General features: G+C 36.8%; 1 protein-coding gene across 13 annotated transcripts in view; it reads left to right on the top strand.

Moving 5' to 3' along the window:
• Window positions 1–27551, top strand: part of TNRC6C (trinucleotide repeat containing adaptor 6C) — a 270642-nt gene that overhangs the window by 1834 nt on the left and 241257 nt on the right. The window contains exon 1 of one of the 13 annotated variants that reach the window (XM_072645137.1): window positions 108–14001. The exons of the other annotated variants lie outside the window; for them this stretch is intronic. The gene's annotated coding sequence lies outside the window, so the exon portion shown is untranslated. Of the gene's footprint in view, window positions 1–107; window positions 14002–27551 lie in introns of those variants that run through there. 13 annotated transcript variants of the gene reach the window in all.

Consider the following 27551-nt stretch of genomic DNA (forward strand, 5'->3'; position numbering starts at 1 on the left):
GAAAGCTGAGGTCTGTTGTGCTGGCATCACGGTTTTTCCTTTGCCGTTTGGCCAGAAACAAATGATCCCTGGGTGGATTTTTTTATTATTCACTCGTGTTTATTTAAAAAGCAGTGCTGGGGATAGAAAAAGGCATTTTCATTATTGTTATTTGGAAATGCGTTTTTAAATTTCTATGTATTGAACTGCGTTTATGGGCAGTTGTATGATTTGAATCTATCATTTACAAATAAAAGACGCCCTTTTTCCCCCCTTTTTTGGTTTGGCAGTATGGATTTGAGGAAAATCTGTTCCCATTTAAAAGAAGCCTTCACATTATAGACTCGCGTCGAATATAAAATTAAGGGAAACTGGCTTTTACATCTCGTTTGCATATGCATCGAGAAATTTAAAACTCGGATTTTATTTTCTGATGATGGTGATCTTATTGCATATCCATCTCTTCAGGTGAATTTCCTAACGGCATTGTGGGCAGCAAGTGATGTATATGAGAAAAGATGAGCCGTGCAACATCTGTACTGTTAAAAGATAACGTTACTCGGAGTACCTCAATTTCACTTGTTTAAGGAACATTTGTTTCCGCTTGTGATTTGTAAATAGGATTTTAAGTAATTGATCCAGAGCTATTAAGCACGCATATGTAAGTGTAGGATTTCCTGTTTTAAGATACCACTTGTGTGTTAAAGTGAAGTTTGGAAATAAAGGTTGTTTATCCAGTGAACGATTGGAGTAAATGGAGTTTTCTTTTTGGTGGGTAGCACCTATCATATTGTTCTTTGACTGTGATTCTGTATGTAATTAGTTGAATTGTTTCAAATCTTTGACAAAATCCCAACTAAACCTCCATTTGAATGATCTACTATTTCCAGATGTGAATTACAAGTTCGGAACTCAAAATGGTGTACAAATGTCTTGGTAAGTGAAGTGCCTTCAAGGAGTGCTACATCAGGTGTTTAGTAGCTTCTGAGTGGCATATATTGTATTGCCATAGTTTGGCTTTTCCTTCAGTATAGGTGTACTTCAAACGGAAGAGATGGCTATTTCTGGTTATTATCATGCAGATGATTTTTAAACTTCAGAAAAGTAGGACCTTCCTTAAAGTTATTTCAAATGTTTAATTTTGGATCATCAAGAGCAATGTGAATGCACCAAAAATGTGGACTCTTGTTAAGTTTCCTGTTTTCCTCTGGCTCAGGTTGATTGGTCAGTGATTATACGTAGCTAGTGACCAATATTAGATATTTAGTTTGCTGATAGTTGCATGTATTACAGTGGCATCCTTTTTTCCAGACATCAGCATCAGTGACATTCTTTCTTTGTTTCGAAGAAGTATCTTACCTTTAGGCCAAGATAAATCTATTTGGCAGGGGGCAATATAAAAGTTATTTACAGCTACAGAGTAAAAGTCATTTGAAAAACTAAAGAAACACATGTTGCAAAATAAGAATTTAAATTTTTTTTTCAATTTTCATTTTCAACAGAAAATAGCACTGAATTGTTTAGGTTGCATTTTACTTAGGAAATGCTGATTTAAAAAGTATCTAAGGATTGAAGAACTTGATTTCCTTTGATCAGAGGTAATTGTCATTTTAGTAGTTAGAATCCATTTATCTCTGGGGGATAATTAACGTAACTTGAAACTTGTCATACAGAAAACAGCACCAATAAAGTTAGGTAAAATAATGATTTGTGATGCTTCAAGTTAAATTCTTTTTTTTAATATTTAAAGCACTAGGTTTTTTCATCTCAGAAAAGATAACTAAGAGCTAAACTGTATTTTAGGTCTAAACTACAGGTTATTGATTGATACCATAATTTTAATGTCATTGTATTTGAAATTAAATAAGCTTGAGGCTAAAATTGTTGGTCATTTCTACCTGGAAAATGTAAGACATTTCATTCCAATTTGAACTTTTGAAATTTATTCTCTGTAAGGTGAAACTTGAGGGTATGATATGAAATGTTGATTCAAAGTTTTCCTGCTTGCACAAACAAATTTTTTAATGGTGTATTTGCAAATAGTTCGTCAGAGGTGATTGGTATGACTGGTTACATTTATCTTTAATTATCTAAAACAATGAAAGAAAAGGTTTTACCTTTTTACCGTTACAACTGATTTGGAGGGAAGAGGCCAAAGGAATGTTGCATTTAACAATTTATTGATCTTATTTTTAAGAGAGTCGTTTGAGGAATAGATGGAACTTTAAATCAACCCCCTTCCCCCAAACAGCTGGTCTTTCTGAGATAAATTTGTGCTTTTCCAACTGCTGTCATCTGGCCCTTTTCCAAAAACAAACTGGAGGAGGTCAGGGGTGGGGCAGGGCAGCCTTTTTCTTCAGTGAAGAGAGGTTCTGAGTTGGAAAGAATTACAAGATAAAATCCCTGCAATACAGTACTGGCTGAGAACATGTTGGACTTCATTCAACCTTCTCCTCTCACCCCCCCCCCCTCCCCCGCCACCTACCCCTCAAATTAAAGAGAGAATGTAACATTTCAAATATAAGCTTATTGCTACTGGAGTATCTAAAATGTTGCAAATGATAATAGATTAAATGAAAAATAAGTACTTAGTAGAAGACCACTCATTCCCATAATTTACTATATGTATACCTTAAGGAGCTCAGATTAAAAAAAAAAGTTTTTGTAGGCATTTTTGGATCTTGTTCCCTCTCCTTTTTCCTCCCTCCCCCCATTATTGGAGTATGTGCTTGTGTATAGAAGATAATCTTATTTTGAATGTCCTTTGTAAAGATATTATAAGAAAGCAGCAGGGTATATTTTTTAAAAACACTGATTTTGGAGTCAGAGGACCTATCAATCATATCCCACTTCTCACTTCTCTGTGGGATTTTGGGCAAATTCCTTACCTTTCTGGGCCCCCCAGTTCTCTTTTCTGTAAAAACTAGGGGATTGGACTGGAAGGCTTCTAAGGGCCCTTCTAGCCTTAAATTATGTTTTTATTACACTATAAGAAACAGTTCTTTTGATGTAGAGAGATGCTTATTCCAAATAAAAGGATGGCATATATTAAGGTATGGACCAAGTAGATATGAGGCCAAGAGAAGGTTTTCTTAACTATAGTAAAGGGAAAATCTATAGCAGGAACTAGGAAAATATAGAAAACTAATTTGAATGAATTAAAAGCATTTATTAAGCACTTACTATGTGCAGAGTACTCTGCTTTCTAGAAAATCTTGAAGTCCAGAGTTAATTTTCAGGCAAGAGATTAAGACATGGGAGGATAGACTAAATAGGTATCAAAATGGAAAAGAACTTTGCCAAGTTCCCTTAATCAACAAACGTTTATGAAGGGACTGCTATTTAGAGCTGTGTTAGATGTTGGGGATAGAGAAAAAAAAGTAAAACAGTTAAACTCCTCAAGTAGTTTATTTTCTGTCTAGGCAGGTAATATGTAAATATAAAATTATAGAGAAATATAGAAGTATATGCAAAATAAGTACAAAGTAATTTCTGCAGGAGAGGTATTAGGAGTTAAGGGATCTGAAAAGACTTGGTTTAGAAGGCAGTGCTTCAACTGCGCTTTGAAGGAAACTAGGGATTTTGAAAGATGACTGGGTGAAGGGATGAGATAAAAACATGAAACTTGCCTTTTTTTTTTTTTTTTTTTGGAAAATTTAGTAGGGACAGTACAGAACAGAAATAGGCCAGGTTGTTAAGTTTGAAAATACTTGGTAATCTGTGACTAACCTACTGTTTGAATACCTATACCACAGGTGTACATTTGGTAAATGCAATTATTTTTGGGTTTTTTGTACCTAATTTTGAGATACTTCAACAGTTTTGTACCTTGTGTTGCAGTCCACTGTGGAGAGACTAGATGACCTGGGCTCAGGTCCCATCTCTTGTCTTACTGGTTGTGTGATCTTGGACAGGTTACTGACTTTGCAGTGTCCCAGACAACTCCTTAATATACAATAGCTTCAGAGCAAGTGCAGATCAGCAATGGTAATTTCCTTATTTCAGGGGTTTTTAGCTGGGCTCCATGAACTTGTTTTTACAGATATTTTGATTAATATTTTAATATAATTGGTTTCTTTTATAATATTATCTATTTCATTTTATACTTTTCAAAGTATTATTCCAAGAAGGAGGCTATAGACTTCACCAGACTACCAAAGGGGAACCATGTCGCAACAAAAGTTAAAATCTCCTCTTAGCAGAAGTTCTTATGCCTGTAGAATCACAGGTCCAGTCCCTCCCCCGCCCCCAAAAAAGGAAATCTTAGTACCTGAGTTTGAGGAACTATAAAGAAATATTTTCAGTCATTAGTGTTTAGTCTAACTTTTATCCTGTTCACTGATATTTATGGTGTTAGGATTTTAGTTGTATTATTGAAGCTTCATATATAATTTTATGTACTTTGATTCTGTAGTAGATAATTAGAAATAAAAACAGAAACTTGATACTTTTTGAGTACCTAGCATAGACTTTGATTTTTAAACAAATGTGGTTTTACAGAATAGGACTTTACAAAAAATAAGGGGATAAGGAGATTGCCTTATAAAGGAATTCTCAATAGAATTTAAATTTCTAGCTCCCTTAGTGAATTTAGGATTTAATTCACCTTCTAAAAATTCAGGTTACTCCCATGTTTTCAAGAATGTGTCTATTGTGTAAACTATCCTTATATAGCAATTTGAAAGATGAAATATTCCCTCTGAAATAATTATGTGACACTATATAGAGAATAGTCAATTTGGTATCAAAACAATGAGGAACACAATTTGTATATTTGACATAATTGTCTACATTTTGTTTAAAATTATACATTTAATCAAATTTTTCTTTTATGAAAATTGCAGTTTTACAGACTGTAAATTGTGACTAAGTGCTTGTTTTTGGAGCATTTGTGCTGTTTTTCGAGTTGAACTCAATGACTATTAGTTGCAAATGAAGAATCTATTGCAAGGATGAAGAGCTGTTTATTAAGAATTCATTCCTTTTCGGTAGCCCTCAAAAGACTATAGAGCAGTGTGCAGAGCTAGACAATCTGGGCATCCAGCCATAAAACATTACTGCTGTACCACAGATAGCTGTTCACACTCTCCTGAGCCCTCCATGATTGTAAACCACAACAGAAGGAATAAGCTTAGAAAGCAGCTTTCACTGTAGTTTTGAACTCAATATTCTAGGGCTCTCTGAGTGATAGCTACATTATGGAGACTTTTTTTAAAGCTATATTATGATTAGGGATGGACACAAATATATTTTTACTAAATGTGTACTTTATATTATGCTTAAAATTGTTCACTTGAACAATAGCTATGGGAAGGTAGTAATTTTTTTACAATCTCCTTTCACCCTTTGCTTTCTCCTTGTTTCCCTCATTAACCATTTGTAAGTCACATAGTTCTCTTCTGTGTGATGGTTGTATTCTTCAATTTGAAGAAACTCCTCTTTAAAGCAAAAACTTGTGGTAGCTAACTCACTATCTATTTGTCCTGGGAGATGATTTGCCATTTGGGTACCAATCTCTAAATAGAGAACTCACAAAAAGAGTAGAATTACAAATTCCCTGTACTTTAGAAAAATGTGAAAATGGAATTGAATACATCATCTTGACAGTGTACTGCTACAGATTATAACACTCTGATGAACATAAAACTATTTTACTACTCTTGATTTACATCCCTTTAAAATGAAAACTACCAAACAGATTACTTTTTTCATTTAGTCCATTGTGTAAGTGTAAGAATTTGCAGGTATTAGTGTCTTCATTAGAGTTTTGTAATGCCATCTCTCTTAAACCATAATTTTAGTTCAGTGTTGATAATTGTACCTTTTAGTGGTTTTAAACAAAATTTAAATTAGTATTTCAACATTCATTTAGACAAATTAGATAGATTGCTATCCAAACACTTTCTATTCCTTTTTAAGTTAGTGGCAGTGTGCTTTCTTTGACTTATTTTTGTTTATAGTTTCTTTTTCTGTATAAAAAACCTTGACAACAGCCCCTTTGCTTGTTGTCTTTGAACCTGTCCCCTCTAGTCTCTTACAGGAACTTGCCCATTTGTTATCACCTCTCCCTAATTTTTAACCTTTTCTTATCCGTTGCTTCTTTTTCTGTGTTGACTACAAACTTGCCTAGATCTCCCTCACAAAAACCTTCATTTGACCCTAATACCCACTTAGCTATCTTCTCATCTTGATTCCCTTTCATAGTCAAACTCCTAAAAAAGAGGGAGGGGAAAGCTTTCACATATTGTACCCTTTTTTCTGTACTCTCACTCATTTCTCAACCTCTGGTAATCCAGAATCTGTCACCATGCCCCTCCTAAGGTCGACATTGATCACCATCAATAAATTCAATAGCTTTTTCTCATTTGTTATCTCTGCATCTGATGACACTGTCTTCTCCTTTTCGATATTCTGTCCTCTATGAAGTTCCTTGTTCTACTTTCTCTTGACTGTCTTCTGGGTTGGCTTCTTAGTCTCCTCTGTAGGGTCATCATTCTTTTTCTTTCCTTTGTGTGTGGGTATATTCTACAGCTCTATCCTTGGCCTCTTCCTTTTCTCTCCCTATAAGAGCCACTTTCCAATGGATAAATAAATCAAAGTACATGAATGGGCATTTCTCTAAAGAAACTTGGAGTTTACTGGCTAGATCCTTCCCTTTCCTCCCTTCCCTTTCCCAAAACCTTAAACCCACTGCACTGTGAAGCCCATAGATTGAACAACACTAAGCCCCTGCCCAAGCTCCACTTAAGGGATCTCTTTTGGACCCTCTTGGCTTAAGAGTGATTATCAATAGTAACTGTTGCTGTTTCCCTCCCAGCCTGATATAGTAATTTTTCTTTGCCTCATTAAAGGGGCCATCCCCTGATTATTTCTCAAACAAGCTTATTCACTGAATGGGCGTAACCTCACCCTAAGTGAGTATCTGAATAGACCTTGACCTCTTTTTAAGCCAAGGTCTCCCATTGCATCCTGGGCCATCTCCAGCCATCCTGATGAATATCTAGTTGCTGGATTCAGAGGACTCTGGAGCAGAAATGAGGCTGGTGACCTTGCACAGCCTTCCCTCACTCAAAACAAAGTCAAGTGAAAGTCATGTCATCATTTCTCTGATGACATGGTCTTCTTTGGCAATGAAGGACAAACACAACAACAAAGTTCCATGAATGATAATTGTAGACAATGTCAACTTCTTTCAAATTATAGTACTCTCATAATGCAAATTTGCTCTATATCTAATTCTAAGATGATTTTCAAGTTACTTGCATACCTGGAATGCACTCATTCCTCATGCCTACCTTTTAGAATCTGTATTTTAAAGATTCAGCTTAAGTGTAGCTCTCCTTTGAAGCTTTACCTGAGACTTTTTGGATTTTCCTAGATCCATTTGCGTTTATTTCACCTTTTGTCTTCATTCCTTTCTAGTTTGTATTGGATGGGGGGAAATTACATTTTAAATTTCACCAACCTCTAACTGAAATTCATTGTTTTCTTAAGTTATTTAAAAGCATTATTTTGAGGAGTCCACAGGTTTCATCAGATGGCTACAAATTGCCACAAAAATGCTTAAGAACCTCAGATCAAGAACAGAAGAACCCTGATGTAAAGACAGAACTATCAAAATGAGTTATATCTCCATTCCTTAGTAGAATTTAAGCTCCTTGAAGGCAGAAACTGTCATTTTTGGTTTTGTATACCCAGTGCCTCACACATATCTTAAAACTATTTTTCATGTCCACACATTTTATACTTAGCTAATAGGCTACTTTTTGTTATTCAGCAACATTATTAACTACCTTCTATATAAAGAGTGAAATATGAAAGAAATTGAAGATTTGGCATGGTTTAGAGAGGGGAAAATGATTTTGTGAAAACACAGTAGTTACAATGTGTAACATATAAGCAGGCATAGCTACAGATAGAAAAGAATATATGTAAATTAAGAGGAAGTAATTATGTGTTGCCAAGGAAGATTTCTTGAAGAAAGTAATGGATATAGGTTGATGGAAGGGATTTGGAAAAGCATGCCAACCAGAATGAACGAAGCTTTATAGATGAGGAGATTGGGTTTCAGAAAGGTTAAGTGATTTGCTCAAGGTCACACAGGTAAATAAGGAGCAGAGCTAGGATTTAAACTCAATTCCTGCGCCTCCAAGTCCAGTGTTTTGCCATTGCACCTTTGTTCAGTGCTCCTGCCATTGTCATTTTCCTTGATGACTAACATCATCAAGATGTTAGTCAGAAATGCTGGATTGATGTTGAAGAGTAATAAATGGCAAGATTAGAGCTGTATGGGAAAACAATTGATGTTGGATCTTGAAGAGGAGGTTGTGGAGTTTATTTTTATTCCCTTTGATTCATTAGGAAATCACTTTAGGAAAATTGATTCTGTTGCTTAGTCTTGGTATTGAGGCTGTAATCTCAGACCTTATTCTTTCTAGGGGTGGATCGTGAATACTTCTCTCATATGAACAGCATCAATCTCCTTAGTTCCAACTTGTGCTTACTATGAGGAATCTGAACTGTTTAGTACAGTTCAACAAATACATATTTTTGAGTGATGATGTTAGTCATCAAGGAAAATGACAATGGCAGGAGCACTGAGCAAAGGTGCAATAATGGCAGAACACTGGACTTGGAGGCGCAGGAACTGAGTTTAAATCCTAGCTCTGCTGCTTATTTACCTGTATGACCTTGAGCAAATCACTTAACCTTTCTGAAACCCAATCTCCTCATCTTTAAAATTTGGGTTTTGGAATACATGGTCTTTCAAGTCCCTTCCAGCTGGAGATGCTGTCAGAAGCAGTGTTGTCTCTTTCTCCAAGAAGTTTACAGTTGCTTAGTAAATGTTTATTGGATTATGTAATTTAATTATAGGGGCCAAGATCTTTACAAAATAGCTGTGATACAAGTTAGAAAATGACCAAGTATATAGAAGGATGAAGACTTAAAAATTGCTATTTGATTTGAGAATTCAGGGAGTTAGAAATGAACTGATTTGCCAAATCAACTGACCCCAGAGCTGCTGCACCATTTATACCAGCCTAGTCATACATGCCTTACTGCTCCTTGACTCTTAATACCAGAAGCTGAAAGCAATCAATAAGCAGGAAAATTCCTTTATGCTAGGCTTATTTAATTTTAAAAGAAAAATTTTGAGTACTCCCTAATATAACAAATTATACACATTTACTACTATATTATATACATATACAAAATGGAGTAAAATTAAAGGATGGAATAAAGATAACCTAAAAAAAAATTAATGGGCACAAAAAACTTTTTTGCTCTCGCTAAGCAAAGTGAGAAGTCAGGAGCCAATGTGGCGGAATAAAAGCAGGGACTTTCTTGAACTCTCTCCCCGAAACCCCTCCAAATATCTGTAAAAAATGATTCTAAATAAATTCTGGAACTGCAGAATCCTCAAAATGATAGAGTAAAACAAATCTCCAGCCTAAGATAGCCTGGCATATGGACAGGAAGCATCTATTGCACTGGCCTGAGAGCAGAGCAGAGCACAATCCAGCTCCAGCACAGATAAGGTTGGAGTAAGCCTCAGGGGACTGAATCATTGGCAGCTGTGGCAGTTTCCATACTTCTCAACTCAAAAACACCAAAAAGATCAGAGGGAAAACTCTGTGGGACCTGGGTGAAAGAGGAGTGCAAGATCTGGCTGATCTGGTCCCAGCCCTAGGGCAGTGGGGGTAGCAGTGGGGACTGCTTCCAGAGCTCTGGTGCGAAATTGAGCAGCTGATTCAAAACCTCCGAAGCCTGGGACCAGTACAACTCCCTCATTAAAAGCAGAGTCCTACCTTGACAGAGACATCTATATCTAGCTGGGAACATGAGCAAGCAGTGTAAAAAAACAGAAAAGAATGAAACAGACTATAGAATCTTACTTTGGTGACAAAGAGGATCACAACGTACAACCAGAAGAAGATAACAAAGTCAAAGCACCTACATCAAAAACCTCAAAGAAAAACATGAATTGGTCACAGTCCATGGAAGGACTCAAAAAGGATTTTGAAAATCAAGTAAGAGAAGTAGAGGAAAAATTGGGAAGAAAAATGAGAATAATGCAATAAAATCTTGAAAAATGAGTCAACAGCTTGCTGGAGACCCCCAAAATACTGAAGAAAATAGCCCCTTAAAAAATAGATTAACCCAAAGGGCAAAAGAGGTCCAAAAAGCTAATGAAGAGAAGAATGCCTTAAAAAGCAAAGTGAATATGAATGGCTTCATTATTTTTTGAGAGCACTGTGTTTGAGTATAATTATTTTTGGAAAATCTTGGTTTTACATTTTAATATCTCAAAGATCTGATTTTAGTTCATCTTATTTTGATATTTGGGTTTTGATGCTGTCCCTGAAATGGTAAGGATTTACAGACTATAATCACTAAAACCCATGAAAAAGTTCTTAAAGATCTTAAAGGTGATTGTAGTAAAAAGGCACCATTTTAGTTTCCATCTCATTCATATTCAGTTTTCCTCCCTAATCGCAAAAAAACCCAACAACAAAACAAAAATAAAAAATTTACATCTCAAAAAAAAATGTCCTTAGTTCCCCTGGTTGTTAATAATCTGCCTCCAACCAGCTATCACAGCACCTTTCCTCCTTTGTATATGTTTTTAATTTATTTAAATGTATACTTCTTTTCCTCTAGTAGAATGTAAGCTTCTTCAGAATAGGAACTATTATGCTTTTGTTTTTGTATTTCCAGTGCCTGATCATGATGTAGTTAGGTGCTTAATAAATAAATGTTTGTTGAACCAAATTGAAGTATCTATATTTTCACAGACTCTTTATTATATACTTTCATTTATATATTGGAAATAAGTGACTGTGGATGTCATGAAATAATCTGTTTCCACCCTGATTGTAAATGAAATCTCTGTGAGATTGCATACTTAAACTTCCTAGTCATTTCTGTATCATGCATGACCTATACTTAAGCCATCCTCCTCATCTTCCAAATCCTTTTCTCACTAGAATCCAGGATTCTCCCAGGCACCCAGGATCAAAACCTAGGTATCAGTGCCTCACTGTGTCACACCACCCTCCCCCATATTCAGTCTGTTGCGAAGACATTTAGATTTATCCAGTATGTTGATTTGTCTTAATGGACAAACAAGTATATGTTGAATATATGTTGAAAAGAAGGGTTTCTATTTGGGTTAATAGGTAGTGATAGTTATGTAAATAAAGAACATCAATATAACCCAATATAACACCCAGAAAAGAAATCAATAGGAAGTTCAGAAAAAGACAGCAATTTTGTTAGTCTTATTAAATTATACATGTATACTAATATATTTTAAACAGAAATAACATAAAAGGTTTACTTTCTTATAGAGCCCTCTTTCTTGTTCTTTGTATTTTGGAATGTTTGTTCGTAAGTTACAATTAAAGAAATAGAGCTTAAAAAAAAAAAGGCAAGATAAGAATAGGCAGTAATTAGTAGAAATAAGACTTGAAAGATTTGGGGCCAGATTGTTGAGAGTCTCCAACAACAGCTTAAGGAGTTTGTATCTTTATCTTGTAGGGAACCATTGAAGGCTTTCAAGCAGGAGAATGACATGGTAATTAATAAGACCTACACTTTAGGAAGATGGCTTTTGGCAGCAATGTGAAGGATGACTTAGAGAGGTGAAAGATTTGGAGGCAGAGAAACTATGCTAACTGTTAAAATAGTAAAATCAAGAAAAGCAACAAGAGTTCAAACTACTGAGCCGGGAGTGAAAAGAATTGGAGTAAGGAAAGAAAAATTGCAGTTTATGCTCAATAGCATTTGGCAATTCACTGAAAATGAAAGGAGTCAAAGATGTCTTTGGGATTACAGCTTAAGACTGATTGAAACTACCCATAAATATTATTCTCTCATAAATAGAAAAGTTAACAAGCTACGTAGGACTTTTTGTTAGTTTATGATGGTGGTGTTTTTTTGAGTGGAGAAAATAGATGATGAATTTAGTTCTGGCCATAGTGATTTTAAAGTGCTGGCTGAACGTACAGGCCTGGTCTAGGTAATCAGACATTTGACTTGACAGAGAGAGCTTGGACTGGTGACACTGAGTCATCTACATAGAAACAATAACTGAAGCCATAGTATTGGGTGAGATCTCCTTGGGTGAAGGTATCATTAATGGAGAGAATTCTGGATTTGGAATTAGAGGCAAAATGGTGGTGCAGGGAAGGGAAGGAGAATAAGCACAATATAACAGCTAGGTGGCACTGTGGATAGAGTGCTGGATCTGGAGTCAGAAACACTTGTGTTCCTGAGTTAAAATCTGGCCTCGGACACTTACTAGCCATGTGATGCTGGGCAAGTCACTTACTGCTATTTGACTCGGTTTCCTCTTCTGTAAAATGAGCTGGAAAAGGAAATGGCAAACCACTCCAGTATCTTTGCGAAGAGAACCCCAAATGAGGTCATGAAGACACAACTGAAAAATAACTAAACAAAAGTACTTTCTTTGTTCCAGGTACTGTGTTAAGCACTTTTTATAAATATCTTTAGTCTACTCAACAGCCCTGCAAAGTAGGTGCCATTTTATTTTCTCCATTTTCCAGTTAAGGAAACTGAGGCAAATAGAAGTTAAGGGGCGTACTCAGGGTCACATAGCTAGTAAGTGTCTGAGATTGGATTTGAATTCAGGTGTTTCTGACTAGAGATCCTGGCACTCTATTCAATGTGCCATCAGCTACCTTAATGAAAAGATTGCTGGATATGGAGGCAAAGGATCTGGATTCAAATACAGACTGTGACGACCTTTGGCTACATCTAATAACCTCTCTAGGCTTCAGTTTAATAGGGTCTGATGACCTTGTAGAGCCTTTTTATCTTGTCAGTTTTGTCTTATGAAATGATGAGACAAGAGAGAAGAGGACCCAGGATAGAGCTTTGGGTGGGGAACATTCTTAGGTAATGGAACGAGTAAGGACCAACTAAAAAAGGAAACAGAAGTTGTCATGGAACTTAGCACTGGTGGCAATGTAAGCCAGGTTGAAGATATTGAGTAAGTCGATGGGGAGAAAGTGGACATAGTCAGTGTAGTCTTTCTTTTAAAAAAAAAAAAATTATTTATTTTTAGTTTTCAACATTCACTTTCATAAGATTTTAAGTTTCAATTTTCTCCCCCTCCTTCCCCTCTCTACTCCTCAAAACACCATGCATTCTGATAGAGGCTCTACTTATGCATTCATATTAAACATATTTTCACATTAGTCATGATATAAAGAAGAATTATAGTGAGAGGAACCATGAGAAAAAAGAAGCAAAAGGAGAGCAAATAGTATGCTTCCATCAGCCTTCAGGCTCCAAAGTTCTTTCTCTGGATATGGATAGCATTTTCCATCATGAATCTTTTGGAGTTGTCTTAGATCCTTGCATTACTGAGAAGAGCTAAGTCTATCAAAGTCAGTCATCACACAGTGTGGTTGTTCTATGTACAGTGTTCCCCTGGTTCTCATTAAACTCAGCATCAGTTATAAGTCTTTCCAGGTTTTTCTCAAGTCCACTTGCAGTATAGTCGATCTTTGACCATAAAAGGAAATGGCAGAAGGGAGGTTTACAGGGCCAAAGTAAAACTTCTTTAAAAGTCTAGGAGACAGAACTGAAGAGCCAGCATAAAGGGAAATTTTAAGATGAAACAGAGGTTGGGGGAGGGGAGAGGGAACAAACATTAAGGTACCAGGCACATTAATGTGTTAGGTACTCTGCTAAGTGTTTTACAGATATTATCCTCAAAACAATGTTGGGAGGTAGGTATTATTATTATTATTATTATTATACACATTTTACAGTTGAGGAACCTGAAGCAGACAAGTTAAATTACTAGTCCAAGGTCACATAACTAGTGTCTGAGATTAGGTTTGAACTCAAGTTTTTCTGATTCCAGGACCAGAGCTCTATTCTATCTGCTTCATTGAATGATAGATGAATAATGGAGCAGAGGACCTCAAGGATTATCCCTGGCAAGGAGAAAGGCATCGCTATCCTCTGAGATCCAAAAGAAGAAAATAGGTAAAGACAAAAATTTTGAGGAGAAGAGGGAAATAATGTAACTCATAGAGGATGACCTCAGTATTGGTAAAGGATTAGGTTATTGAGAAATAGATAGAGGAATTTTAGAACAGTCTCTGCAGGGGAGTATCATAGGTTTAGTTCTGGAAGGGACCTTAGAGGTCACCTAGCCTTGTCCTGTTATTTTACAGATGAGGAAGGTAAGGTCCAAAGAAGTTACTTAAGCGCCTTGCCCAAAATCACACAGGTAGTAAATGGGAGATGAATAAAAGAATTGCAGTATAGGTTTATGGGTCCAGCTGAAGTTGAATAGCATAAATTTGTAGTGAGCTATGTCAGCACTCTCTTAGTATTTCTTAACATACTTGTCTCAGGATTAGGGATGGAAAAGTCAGATGTTTGGGTTGTTAACCAGGATTAGGGACTGACAAGCCTAGACCCACAAAAGGTCAAAGGGGCAGGTGAGTCAAGGGTGGAGAAGTTTGCTTCATTTAGATGGATGACCATAGGATCAAAACTGGAGAGAGAAAGATAAGGCCAGAATAGGGTTGAATTTCAGGATGAGGTGAATAGAAGGGATTAGGAGGAAATCATGAACAAGTTTTATGAGAATTGTTGTAAACTATTAGTACAAGATGAGAAATCATGAATGTGTTGGAGTTTTTACTTTAGAAGGACATATAAATATGACTATAAACTAATAATTTGTAAAAGAATTCCTCTAAACGTTTAGAGAAAATCTATTCAAGTAAAGTATAGGAATGGAATTCTACTATATTGTAATGATTAGGGTTTGTTGTAAAGTGAGGGCATTATAGGAAAGTCCTTTTTTTTTAGTAATAGTAGTGATGTCTCTTTTCCCAGTTATCCAGTTCTTTTTGCCTAACTGCCACCAAAACAAAAAGTCTTTGTTGCTATTAAGCTACAATACTTTTAGTGGGATAAAGGTGAGGATGGGGGAAATGATCTTTTCTCTTTGCTTGGAAGTAGTACAAAGTAATTTTTTGTTGGGAATGAGGAGATTCAAATAGACTTAGTGAAGCAGGGGAAAAGTGAGGTGGCCACATGGCCAAATTTCCATGGAAACATGGAAAGATATGTCCCATTTAGAACTGGGTTGTATTATCCTGGAAAATGTAATGGGAAATTATACTTTTAGTGCAAGAGTTTGCTGTGGGTGACTTATGAGCCTAATATTTTCATGGGATTTAAGGTCATGAAGGTGATTAGCAGAGTCTAGATTCAAAATCATGTCTTTTGATTCCAAATGTAGTGTTTTGAATCACATAACTGATATTATAAATATATTTTTGGAACATGACCTATTCTTTTTTTAAATTATGTTTTATTGATATCTTTTAGTGTCTTTATCACCACAGTTTTTACCAGTGTCCTTACCCTTCTAGTTTTTTAATGGTATTTTTCTTAGTATTAAGCCCACATTTCTATTATGAATTTATTGTGAAATATGGTATAAGATATTGAGCTCAGCCTAATTTCTGCCATAGTGCTTACCAGTTTTCCCAGTATTCTTTTTTCCTAAGTAATTATATTTTCAGATTTGTCCAACACTGATTTTCTCTTGTTTAGTTTATTCCATTGTTATTTTACTTTATTTTTAACCAGTATCAAATAGTTCTGATAACTTATTTCTTCTAATAGAGTTTAAGTTTTAGAAAGCTATTTGTTTTAACCTTGACTTTTTTCCCCATTATTTTCCTTGATATCCTAGATCTCTTGTTTCTACTTAATGAATTTTGTTATTATTTCATCGAGTTCTATAAAATATTCTTTTGATAGTTTAGTGTAGGCTTAAAACTACAAAATAACTTTGGATATAATGTCATTTTTATGATATTGATATGACTCATTAATGCTGAAAATTCTTCTAGCTATTTAAATTGTTCTTTGTTTCTTTAAGGAACATTTTGTAATTAAATTTATGCAAGTATCTTGTGTGTTTTATTATGTTGACCCTCAAATATTCATTTTGTAGTTATTTTGAAAGGGATTTCCTTTCCTAGCATTGTTTCTTGCATTTTGTTTTCATTATATAGAAGTGCTGTTGAGTTTTGAGGGATTTGTAACCCGCAACTTTGCTGAAGCTATTAATTTTTCCAGTAAGTATCTTTGTTGATACACTAGGATTTTCTATGTGAATTCTCAAATAGGAATTGTTTCATCTCTTCTTTGCCTGTTTCTTCCCTCTCACTCCCCAGCCACAGCTCCCACTGGAACATGGACTCAGCTAAGTGAGATTGAATTTAGACTCTTGCGCCTCTTCTGCTTTGTATTTTCTTTACTAACTAGATAATCAAACATCATTCCTGAGATTATGAGTATACCTATGCTTGGAGGCTATCTTATGAGATCCCCAGATCTCAAATTTTTTGGAGCTTGCTGTTAGCCACAGAAGCTTCTACACTGGGGAGGACATCCAGTGACAAGAGAATTGGCCTGTTGTTCCATCATTCAGTTATGTCTTACTCTTTGTGACCCTGTAGACCATAGCATGCCACTGTCTGTGAGATTTTCTTGGCAAAGATACTAGAGTAGTTTGCCATTTTCTTCTCCAGTTCATTTTACAGATGAGAAAACTGAGGCAAACAGGGTTAAGTGAGATGCCTAGGGTCACACAACTACTAAGTGTCTGAGACCAGATTTGAACCCAGGTCTTCCTGACTCCAGGTCCAGCTCTCTGTCCACTGAACCACCTAGCCACCTCTAGAGAATTGACCTAAGCCTAGCTATTAATCAGCAGATATATACCAGGAATTATTTGGATAGTACAGAATACCTTACTAGCCATACTGCCAACTGCTTTATGTTCAGATAAATTTTAAGTATATACTTCCCAGTAGATTATAACTCATTAAGTTACTGAATTCTATTTTAAACCATGTATGTACCATGAGTCTTATGTTTAGCAGTTTTTATGGGAATGAATTATCTGCCTCATAACTGATTCATATTGTGCATTGGATAGTTTTTTGTTTCGCCTTCTTGGGTAAATCCTAGATAGAAGCCAGAATTTAAGCTATAAGTAAGTTTGTCCCTGGGACACTGAGGTAGGGATTCTCAAGGATAGCTTAAGATAACTGAAGAATGTAAGGAGTCTCTTCCTTTTTCTCTTTCCCTTCCATTAGAAGCCAGACTCCCTAGAACTGAACCTGCTTCAGACCACATGAAGTAGGTGCAGCGCTCGATCCCCTGTAGGAATAGCAGTTCTTTAATTTTAGGCACTTCTGTTATAGGTAATGGTTTGTACCAAAGCACAGAGATATGTCAGGTTTGGGTACAGAAGTAACAGCTCAGCCAGCTCTGTTTGAAAGTACAAAGAGGCATAATCTGAAATCAGACTGGAATGGTTGATTGTGAAGCCTCAGGTATTTTATATGTTGTCCTAGAGGCAGTAGGGAGCCCTTAAAAGTTTTTTTTAACAAGGTCAAATCTCTGTGTCTTACGAAACTTAGCAACTGTGTGAAGACAAGGATTGGAAAACAAAAATACTGCAAACAAGAAGACCAGTTATGAGGCTTTGATAGTATTACAGGGAAGTGGTGATTAAAGGACTGAACTTAGAATTCTGAACTAGAAATGGAGAGGTGGAATGAATTTGAAAGTCACAAAAAAACTTTGGCAACTATCAATTCAGTATAGGGGATAGAGAGGATGAGGAGTTAAGTACTTTTCTGAGGCTACAAACTTCAATGACTGAGTGTATTAGGGTACCTTAAACAGAAATAGGCAAGTTTCATGGGATAGGTTTAGTGAGGAATTGAGTTTCTATTTTGGACATGTGTTGATGGCATATCCAGCTAGAGATGTCCATTAAGCAGTTGAAAGTATTGGGGTACAGGAGAGACATTAGGATTGGATATTGAATATATTCATTTGGGAATCATCTGTGTAGATCAATAAGTGAGCCGTAGGAGTAGAATAGAACGGAGGGCTTAGGTCAGAGCCTTGGAGGTGGCACCAAAAGAGTTTGAGATGAAGTAGATAGACAGGTAGTAGGAGAACCAGGAGAAGCAGTGTCATAAAACAAAGGAGAACAGAATATCCAAGTATAGGACATGATCAATAGAAATTGAAATTTTGAATTGAAAGCTATAGAAGGGTCCAGGAGAAAAGGCATTGGTATGTACCTAGTAAGATGTCATCAGTCATTTTTTGTAGGGTGATTATTTCCTTAGACTAGTGGGATAAAAAGTGAGATTAGATTACTAGTGGTTGAGAAATGATTGATTGGTGAAGAAGTGGAAGATGAACTATAGGGATTTGGAAATGAAATTAAAGATCTAGGATGATAGCTTAAAGGAATGGAATGGAATGGAATAGGATGGGAGGAAGACTTGAGTGCATTTGTAAGCAATTGGGAAAGATAGGGAAGAGGGAACCAAGAGCAGTATGTAGAGATATTCTCCTGCGCCATGAGATCCAGTAGCTCTTCTGAGACTCTGTGGCTGGTGGATTGATTGAAATGACTGAGGAAACAAAGATTTGAGCTTTTAAGCACATCAGTTTATTAAGCAGTCATGGCAATTGCAATAACAGATTGAGACCAAGCCTCCTCAGCTTAGTACTGGAACCTGAATACAGGGGGAGACAGATTTTTATACATTAAGAGAAAACAACTAATAGGATATATATGAACCAGAATACAAGATTAGGTGATCTGATTTCTGACTGGAGGAAAGATTAGGGATTTTCCAAGTTGGGAGGAGGAAAATGAACAGATGCAATTCCCTGGAATCAGAAAAAGAAGTGTCAAAAAAAAAAAAAAGAAAAAGAAGTGTCCTACTCTCATCCAAGTGTCTATTTTCAGAACAAGGAACAATAACTGATTGTCCAGTATAGGACTAGTTTTCAAATAAGACATATGTGTTGCTTGAGATTTATAATTGTGAGAAAACTCCTATATCAGTCTTCAAATCTGACTGAGTTTCTGGTCAGCATACCCTAGGTCCTTAGTTAAGGGTGTCTAAACAATAGATAGAGGTGGTTTAGATTTCTGGACAAATGCAGTAAAGTTTTTTCACAAGACAGAAATTGAACTAGACCCATAATTGAATTGAAGGGGAACTGAGCTCGATCCAGAATTGAGTCACAAGATGGAGTCCATGTGACTCATTCAATTCCCACAATTCCCTCAACTGAGAAAAGATAGATCAATGGATCATTTGTTAAGCTATTATGTGCCAGGCACTGTGCTGGACGCTGAAGATACAAAAATTTAAAAAAAATAAAAAGCAAGAAAGTCCCTAAAGAAGAACTGGAAAGGAGACTAAAGAGAAGGAAGGTGCCCTATGTAGTCTGTGTGGCAGTGTAACAAAGTAGAGAGTGGAAAGTGAGAGCAGTGAAGCTGGAACTTCTCATGGTATAGAAGTTACAGGTAAGAACTCCCTGCTCACTAAGTTGATCTCAGACTAGAGTCACCCTGGGGGACAAATTTGAATGGGAGCAGGAAGACTGAAGCCAAGGAGGAGAGGAAGGATGAATTTCAGTAGGGCTCAGAGAGGCCTTAATTTCCCCCAGTAAAATCAGAGGCAAAGTAGACTTTGTCTGTGCAGAGAGCAGAGTGAAGGAGTTTGGAGGGTTTGAGAGTTAATCAGGGAAGAGTTCCCTACAGTCTGGATGGCCCAGGGAAGATTTGACACCCTGAGTTTGTAATGACCTCAGAAGGCTGGTTGGCAGGGGGTGGAAGTTTCATCACAAATGGAAGTGGTTGCTTTAGGGCAGATGGAAGAAGCCTGACCCTGGCCCCTATCACTTTTGCTCAGAGGACATGTGGTGCCCAGGAAGAAATGGAAGGCACAAGGCGCTAACTTGTGGCAATTTCACATGAGGTGGCTAACTGTGAGGTGGCAGTAGAAAGTGGAAGACTTCTTGTGCACAAGAGGTCTTTCAGGGCAGGTGGAAGACTCCCCAGCCTGGCCCCAAGATAGAAGGCACAAGGAAGTATTGCTCCAGTCTGAGAACTTCTCACCTGAGGATGCCAGCCATGAGGCAGCAGTGGTAGATTCCTCACACAGATGGAAGACACCTCTCCTGGTCTTAAGCAGACTTCCTTAGGGGACATGTAAGGACAGGTCAACATAGACAAAGCGAATCTCAGAGTATAAGTTGTTGACTTCTGGCACTGGAGTGAGGATATGAAAGCGACATTGGGGAGGGGTGTGCAAAGAATATGCTGCTCTTTTTCTGCTGGCTCACTGGCTTAGTGTATTGAATCCATAAGAGAAGGAACAACCAGCACTGTATAAAGTTTAGCAAGTGATGTTATGTCTTACAGAGAAAACCAGGTTTCTACTTTGAGCACTAGAAAATGGAAGTAAAGTGCAGATTAAAGGAAAGTTTTTTCTAAAATGAGAGTGCCAGAAGGCACAGTTAGAAGAAGACAGGAGAGAATAGAGATTAGGAGGGATAAAACTGAACAGATTAGGACTGTGAGAGCTCAGAAAAGGAATTTTAATTTTGAATCACAGGGATTAGAGGAACAGGAGGTAGAAATTTGCTAGTCATGAATTAGTGTTAGCTTGAAGAGCCAAGTGGCTGGGGGTGGGGCTAAAAAGCTGACTATAAAAGAGGGCCTAACTGTTTTCTGGTATGAGCGGGGCATATGCTGAGGAAGCTTCTGTGTCCCCTGAGGATCTGAGGACAGGCCTAGGGCAGAAGTGGAGTTACCTCCTTTTTTACTCCACAAAATGATGGGTACTGTGCAGTAATGATTCCCTTTTCCCAGGTCCTGGACAGTGTGGTGATAAAGACCTAAAAAGGGCGTTAATTTTTCAAGTATAATTGTGGATAACAGTATCACCTCCTTCCTTGAGACTGAGGGAGACAGCCTAGTACTGTCATTTTAAAAAACCCAAGGAGGAGCAGACTACCCCGATCCCCAGACTGCCAGTCCTTCCAGCCAAGTCCCCATAGCTGTCATTTCATCCAGGGAATCATCCCGTTGGAAATGCGGCCTGTCAGCTGCTTCATCAGAGACTAGAGATGCTGCTTCCTTGTTATATTGGAAAGGCCCCACTATGAACAATTTCTTCTGTTGCTGAAGACTGTGTTTCTGTCATTGAAGATTTCGGTCATATAATTCCTGTGTGTTTCTTGATAGACTCCATATATTTTTTGCTTTTCATAGTTATTTCAAATGAAATTTTTCTCTCTTCTATTAGGTTATGTTGTATTTTGTCAAAAGCTTTTGTGTATCTGTTAATAGAATAATGATTTTTGTTTTTGTTATCTACTGTGTATAGTCTTTTATATGTAGAATTTTCCTAATATTGATCCAGCCACAATATCAAACCAACCTGGTCATAATCTATTTAATATGTTGCTATAGCCTTTTTGTTAATATGTTATTCATTTTTGTGTTACTATTAATTGGGGATATATTAATTTGTCTGGCCTATCCATTAGAAATGTATTAATGTTTTATCCGTTATTTTTGTGTTACTATTCTTAGGGATTTGGGGTCTGTAGTTTTCTTTCTCTGATTTGTCTTCCTTTGACTTAGGTTACATGTGATTGAATTCAGCTAGATGCCTTCACAGGATCAAAGATCTAGAGCTGAAAAGGACTTTGTAGGCCAACAAGATCAGGGATCTTATTTTACAGATCAGGAAACTGAGGCCTGGAGATGTTAAGTGACTTGTCTAAGGTCACAGAGGTTAATGTGACTTCAAAGGCAGGATTTGTACCCAGATTTTCAACTCCTAGTCAGAATCTCTTTCCACTATATTACACTGCCTTTAACAAGTATCAAGATCTTTTTTTTTTTTTGGAGAAGGAATTTGATAGGATATTATCATTTCCTTATAATTTATATATTAGAATTAATTGTTGTTTGAGTATTTGGTAAAATTCACTCATTAATCAGTCTGGCTTTCTTTGTTTCCCTTTGGAAATTCCTTTGTGCTTCTTCATTTCCTTTTTCTGAGACTGGATTATTTAAAATTCTCTATTCTTTTAATCTACGTCTTTTACATGTTTGCAAATAGCCATCCATTCCATTTAAGTTATTGATTTTGTTAGCCTATAATTTAGGCAAAGTATTTTCTAATGATTTTCTTTATTTCCTTATTTGATGTGAATTCTTATTTTATTTTTTAATATTGGTAATTTAACTTACAATTATTCAGATCAATTTACCTTTCTAGGTTTCTCTTGGTACTTGGGTTTCCATTTCAGAATTTATGTTTATTTCTGGTCTTTATCATCATAAATATTTGAGAGGAACAGTACCAAGACCAGTTCCAGATAGTGGTCAGACAAGTAGGAGGAAAAACAGGAGTAAACAAATGTCACAAAGACCTAGAGAAGAGAAAGTATCTAGGAAAAGAGTGTGATTGACAGAGTCAAAGGCTCTATGGAGGGCAGCTAGGATCTTTGGTAACTTTGGAGAGAGCTGATTTGGTTGAATAATGAGGTCATAAGATATTGCAGAGGATTTAGAATTGAGAGAAGAGGAATTGGAGGCACCTCATGTTTAGGCAGGTTTAAGGAGTTTTTTGAGAAAAGTAGGGGAGCTGTAGGACAGCAGTTAGCAGGAATGTTTGTATTAACCGAGGAGTTTTTGTTTGTTTGTTTGTTTGTTTGTTTTAATGATCAATGATGGTTGGGGGTGGGGAGAGACCTGGGCTTGTTTCTAAGCTGAGGAGAAGGAGCCTGTCAGGAGCCTGTTGATTGGGAGAGATTAAAGATTCCAAAGAGAGTGAGAGTGATAGAGGGAGCAATCTGCTGGAAAAGATAAGAGGTCATAGGATCAAAGGTTCGTGAAGATGGGTTTCCCTTGACAAGGAAAAAGGATACTTACTTATGTGAGACAAGGATAAAGGAAGAGATAGTAGGAAGATGTATGAATGATGTGAAATAAGGAGAGAAGAGAAAGCTGTCAGCTCCAGAAAGTACGAAGGACCTCAGCTAAGAGGTAGGGAAGTAGGTACCATGAGACTTGAGAAGTGACATTTGGAATAGCTGTTATGGTGACCTGGATGGCAAATTGATTGATCATAATACCATTTAATACAGTGCTTTAATACTTGCGAAGCACTTTATAAATATTACCTTATTTTTCCTCATAATAATCCTATAATGCCTAATAACCCTATAAAACTGTGGTAGCCGTAATACAGATGAGGACACTTAGTTTAAGAAAGGTTAAGTGACTTGCTTCGAACCACAAGATTAGTATGTGGCTGAGGTAGACATGAGGTTGAGTCTTCTTAACTTCAGGGTCAGCTCTCTACCTGTTTTTTCACCTAGCACACCGCTTTGTTGCAGTGAGAAGTCACTGGAGATTAGATAGTGTAAATTTGTAGTGGCCCCATAAGAAGTTTCTTATGATTTTTTTCCAGCTCTGTTCAGCACCCACATAGGAACAAAGGAAGCAGAGGATGAGAGGTTGGGTTTTGATCAGTGATAGAAAAAGAAGCAAAAGGTTTGAATGTAGAAGATAGCATAGAGTTGAACTCATTCTCCAGGGGTTTGAGATAGGAAAAGAAAGATTGTATTGGCACTTCAGGGATGATAGCCTGGGAAAGATAGGAGGAGCGGAGAGATCTTGGTGAAGAACTAACTTCTTAGTTAGACTAAGAGTACCATACCATCTTTTCTTGGTAGCACAGATGCATTTCATTTTTAGTTCTGAACTCATCCCCTTTACTTCCTCCCCCCACCCCCATTGAGAAAGCAAGAAAAACAAAAAACCATTACAGGCATGTGTAATCAAGCAAAATAAATTCCTGCATTAGCCATGTCTTTTCATATCTCCTCACCTTCCCCCCCCCCCCAAAAAAAAACCAAGAAAAGAAAGTGTGCTTTAATTTATACTCTGAGTTTATCATCTCTCCACCTGGAAGTAGATAGCATGTTTCATCATGAGTTTTTTTTTTGTAACTGTGGTTGGTCATTGTGTTGATAGAGTTCCTAGGTCTTTCAAAATTGTTTAATTTTGCAATATTGTTGCTGTTGTATAAATTGTTCTTCTGGTTCTGCTCACTTCACTCTGTGTCAATTTATAAAAAGTCTTTCCTGTTTTTTTCTGATAGGTGTGTGGTGGTTACCCAGAGTTGTTTTGATTTGCATTTCTCTGTTAGTGACTTAAAAAGTCTTTTTTTTCAAGTCTATTGATAACTTGAATTTCTTTCTTTAAAAATTGCCTACTCATATATTTAGACCAGGAATGGAGAACCTGCCCCCTCAAGGCCACATGTGGCCCTTTAGTGCAGCCCTTGGACTGAATCCAAACTTCACAGAAACAAAAATTTGGATTCAGTCAAAGGGCCACACTTAAGGACCTAGAGGGCCACACGTGGCCTTGAGGTCACAGGTTACCCACTCTTGCCTTAGACCATTTATTAATTGGGAAATGTCTCTTATAAGTTGGACTAAGTTCCTTATATATCTTCGAAAAAGACCTTTATCATAGAAATTTGCTGCAAAGCTGTCCCCCCCCCAATTTCATTATTCTCTTTTAACTTTAGCTACATTGGTTTTGTTTTGTGCAAAACCTTTTTAATTTTATGTATTCAAAATATTCCCGATTTATTCAGCTCAACTCTTACATATTTATTTCCTATATGTGCAAAGTATAAAGTATACCAGAAAAGTTGTGTAAGTTTTTGAAAATGGAAGAGAAGTTGTCATTCAAGTCATGGGAGTCGATGTTGTTTCCTTATTTATTATAGTGTTGACCATAGTAATTATATTTCTGTGTTATTTACAAATAAGGAAATAAAATATTGGATCTCTCAAATTCCAATAGATAACCTCTATAAGCAAATTGAAGTTTGAACAAAAAATAGTTTGCTCTTTATTGTATATTAGGGTTTCTTTGCCTTAGTCATTTTGCTGATTATTTATTGTGTTTAGCCTCTCAGCCCAAATCATAGCACTGGAAATCCTTACAAATCTTTCTTCTGTTGTATTGTTCAATAACCTTATAGAGGAATGGATGGTTTTTTTAAACATTGGAATCATTGTCAAATTCAAGTTAAAGTTTATTCATTGTAAAATGCAAGATGGGTCATTATGTAGTAGAGAACTAAAAAAAAGACCCATCTTTCTCTTCATACTTTACACAGGTATGTTTTAAAGAGAAAAAAATGAAATTGCTGACATTTTGGAAACTTTACATAAATTGTCTTATAAAAGCATATTATAAAAAGGTACAAGAGATAAGGTGCATAACTTACAGTCAGTACACAAATATTGCCTTAGCCATATAATTAGCTTTGTGACCTTGGGCAAATAATTTCCCTGCCGCAATTTCCTTACTTATATAATTAATATAATAATAGCACCTACCTCCTAGGGTTGTGAGGTTAATATGAGATAATCTCTGTAAAGTGGTTTGCAAAACACTGTATAAATGTTAGCTCTATGTTGTTATTGTCGTTGTGTCCAACTCTTAGTGATTCTGTTTGGGGTATTGTTGGCAGAGATACTGGAGGGGCTTGCCATTTCCTTCCCCAGCTCATTTTACAGAGGAGGAAACTGAAGCAAACAAGTTTAAGTGACTTGCCTAGGGTCACATGGTTAGTAAGTATCTGAGGCTAGATTTGAACGTAGAAAGATGAGTCTTCCTGACTTGACACCCAGCACTCTATTCACTGTACCACCACCTAGCTGCCTATTAATTTTATACTTATATGTATTAGAAGCTAGCGGTAGATATAGAAATATTACTTCATTGCTTCCTACTGTAATACATGTATTTTTGAAGTTTGATGGGATTGTTAGCATTTTTCCAGCTGCACTCGAAGACTTTGCTATAAATATCAATCAATATGCATTTATTAAGTACTTACTGTATCCTAGGAACTGTTCTAATCATTGGGGATACAGATGGAAATGCAATATTTCTTGCCTTCTGAGAGTGTTGTAGTCTGGATCTGACTCAGGCAAGCCCCCTAGTAGTTTAAGCCCAATATTAGGACAAAATGAAAGGAAAGAGGAAAAGAAAAAGACATTTATCAAGCTCCTCCTGTGTTCCATGTACTCTTGCTAAGCACTTTACAAATATTAGCTTATTTGATCTTTATAATAACCCTAGAAAATAGGTGCTATTATTGTCCTCATTTTGCAGATGAAGAAACTGAGGCCAAGGTTAAATGACTTGCCCAGAATCACACACAGCTTTGGGGTTGTTTGAGGCCCCATTTGAGCTAAAGTCTGCCTGACTTCAGGCCCAACTCTCTCGACTATGACTACCATGTTGTAGTAAATTCATTTAACAATAGAAGACGATGGATATTCAATAATGCTGTGTATCAGGTACACTGAATATTGATTAGCTTGAGTGTACTTCCTAGTGGCTTTTTATTTAAGTAACTGGTAAGTGTTTTTAAGGACCTGAGCCTTTAGTCCCCTAGCCAATTAACTGTCTTGCTGTTGGCTTAGTTGTTTGTCCTTCATATTGTTGGCTTAATTATCTTTTAAGGAAAAGAATCAGCCAAACCCACATGGTCAGAGACTCAGGTCCTTCCACTTACATTCCAAAACGGATAATATATGAAAATCTAAGTATATACATAATATATATAACTTGAATGCAAAGTAGTTTTGGGAGAGAAGGTTAGAGGTCTCTGCCATACCAGAGAATTAGGAAAATCTCCATGTAGAGGGCAGCACTAGAGCTGAGTCTTGAAGTAAATTCAAGGACTGAAGAGTGGGAAGGGACCTAGCGTACTCTAGACGCAGGAGACAGCTAGGGCCTTTTTGGTGCAGAAAAGCAAGTAGGAAAATATAGTAGAATACAATTGTATTGATGTAAAATGCAAAAGCAAAATTGAAATTGGTGAGGTAGAAAAGAGTGCTTGAGGCAGATGAAGCAATCAGGATGCAGGATGTGAGATAGGAGATAAGATGCAGAGTGTGACCAGCCAGAAAAGTGAGCAAAGAACACTGTGCATCCTCCATCATGGACTTACCTGGGTACTTTCCTGAAACACCCAATTCCAGAACAACTCTTCACCTCCCCTCTTCCATTCTCTTTGCTTATCTCTATGATAAAGGCACCTGCAGACTACCTGATATCCCAAGCATTTTGGAGCCATGTTTGCTCCTCCCTTCTCTTGTCTCCTTTCCCCCCTATTCCATAAAATTGTATTTAAATCATACATTTAACCCCAATAACTGCCTTTGCCTCCTATGAGAAGCAGGGCCTGCTGCTCACGTTCTCTGTCTCTCACATGGGAGCAGGCTTGCTTGGATGCATCACCACAATAAATGCCTTTCTTTAACTTGGAGACTGTCCAAGTGAATTCTTTCAGGACAATAGAATCAACATAATTCCTCATTTCAGGTGGCACACCAACATTCTTGGGGTGTACCTTGAACTCATCAAAATGAAGCTTTTTTCCTGAGCAAGGAAGGAAACATACCTTGCCTAGTGAAGCTAACTAGTTTTGTTTGACATGAGGTCCCATCTGGAATTATTGAAGGAAAACTTTGAGGGTCAACTCTATCTAGGGTATGTTGATGTGTTGGAAAGTACACCTAACCCAATGGAGCCAACCATCTGTATTTTGGAGTCTAATAGG

The sequence above is a fragment of the Notamacropus eugenii genome, chromosome 2 (genome assembly GCF_028372415.1).
Source record: "Notamacropus eugenii isolate mMacEug1 chromosome 2, mMacEug1.pri_v2, whole genome shotgun sequence".
NCBI classification, from domain to species: Eukaryota; Metazoa; Chordata; class Mammalia; order Diprotodontia; family Macropodidae; genus Notamacropus; species Notamacropus eugenii.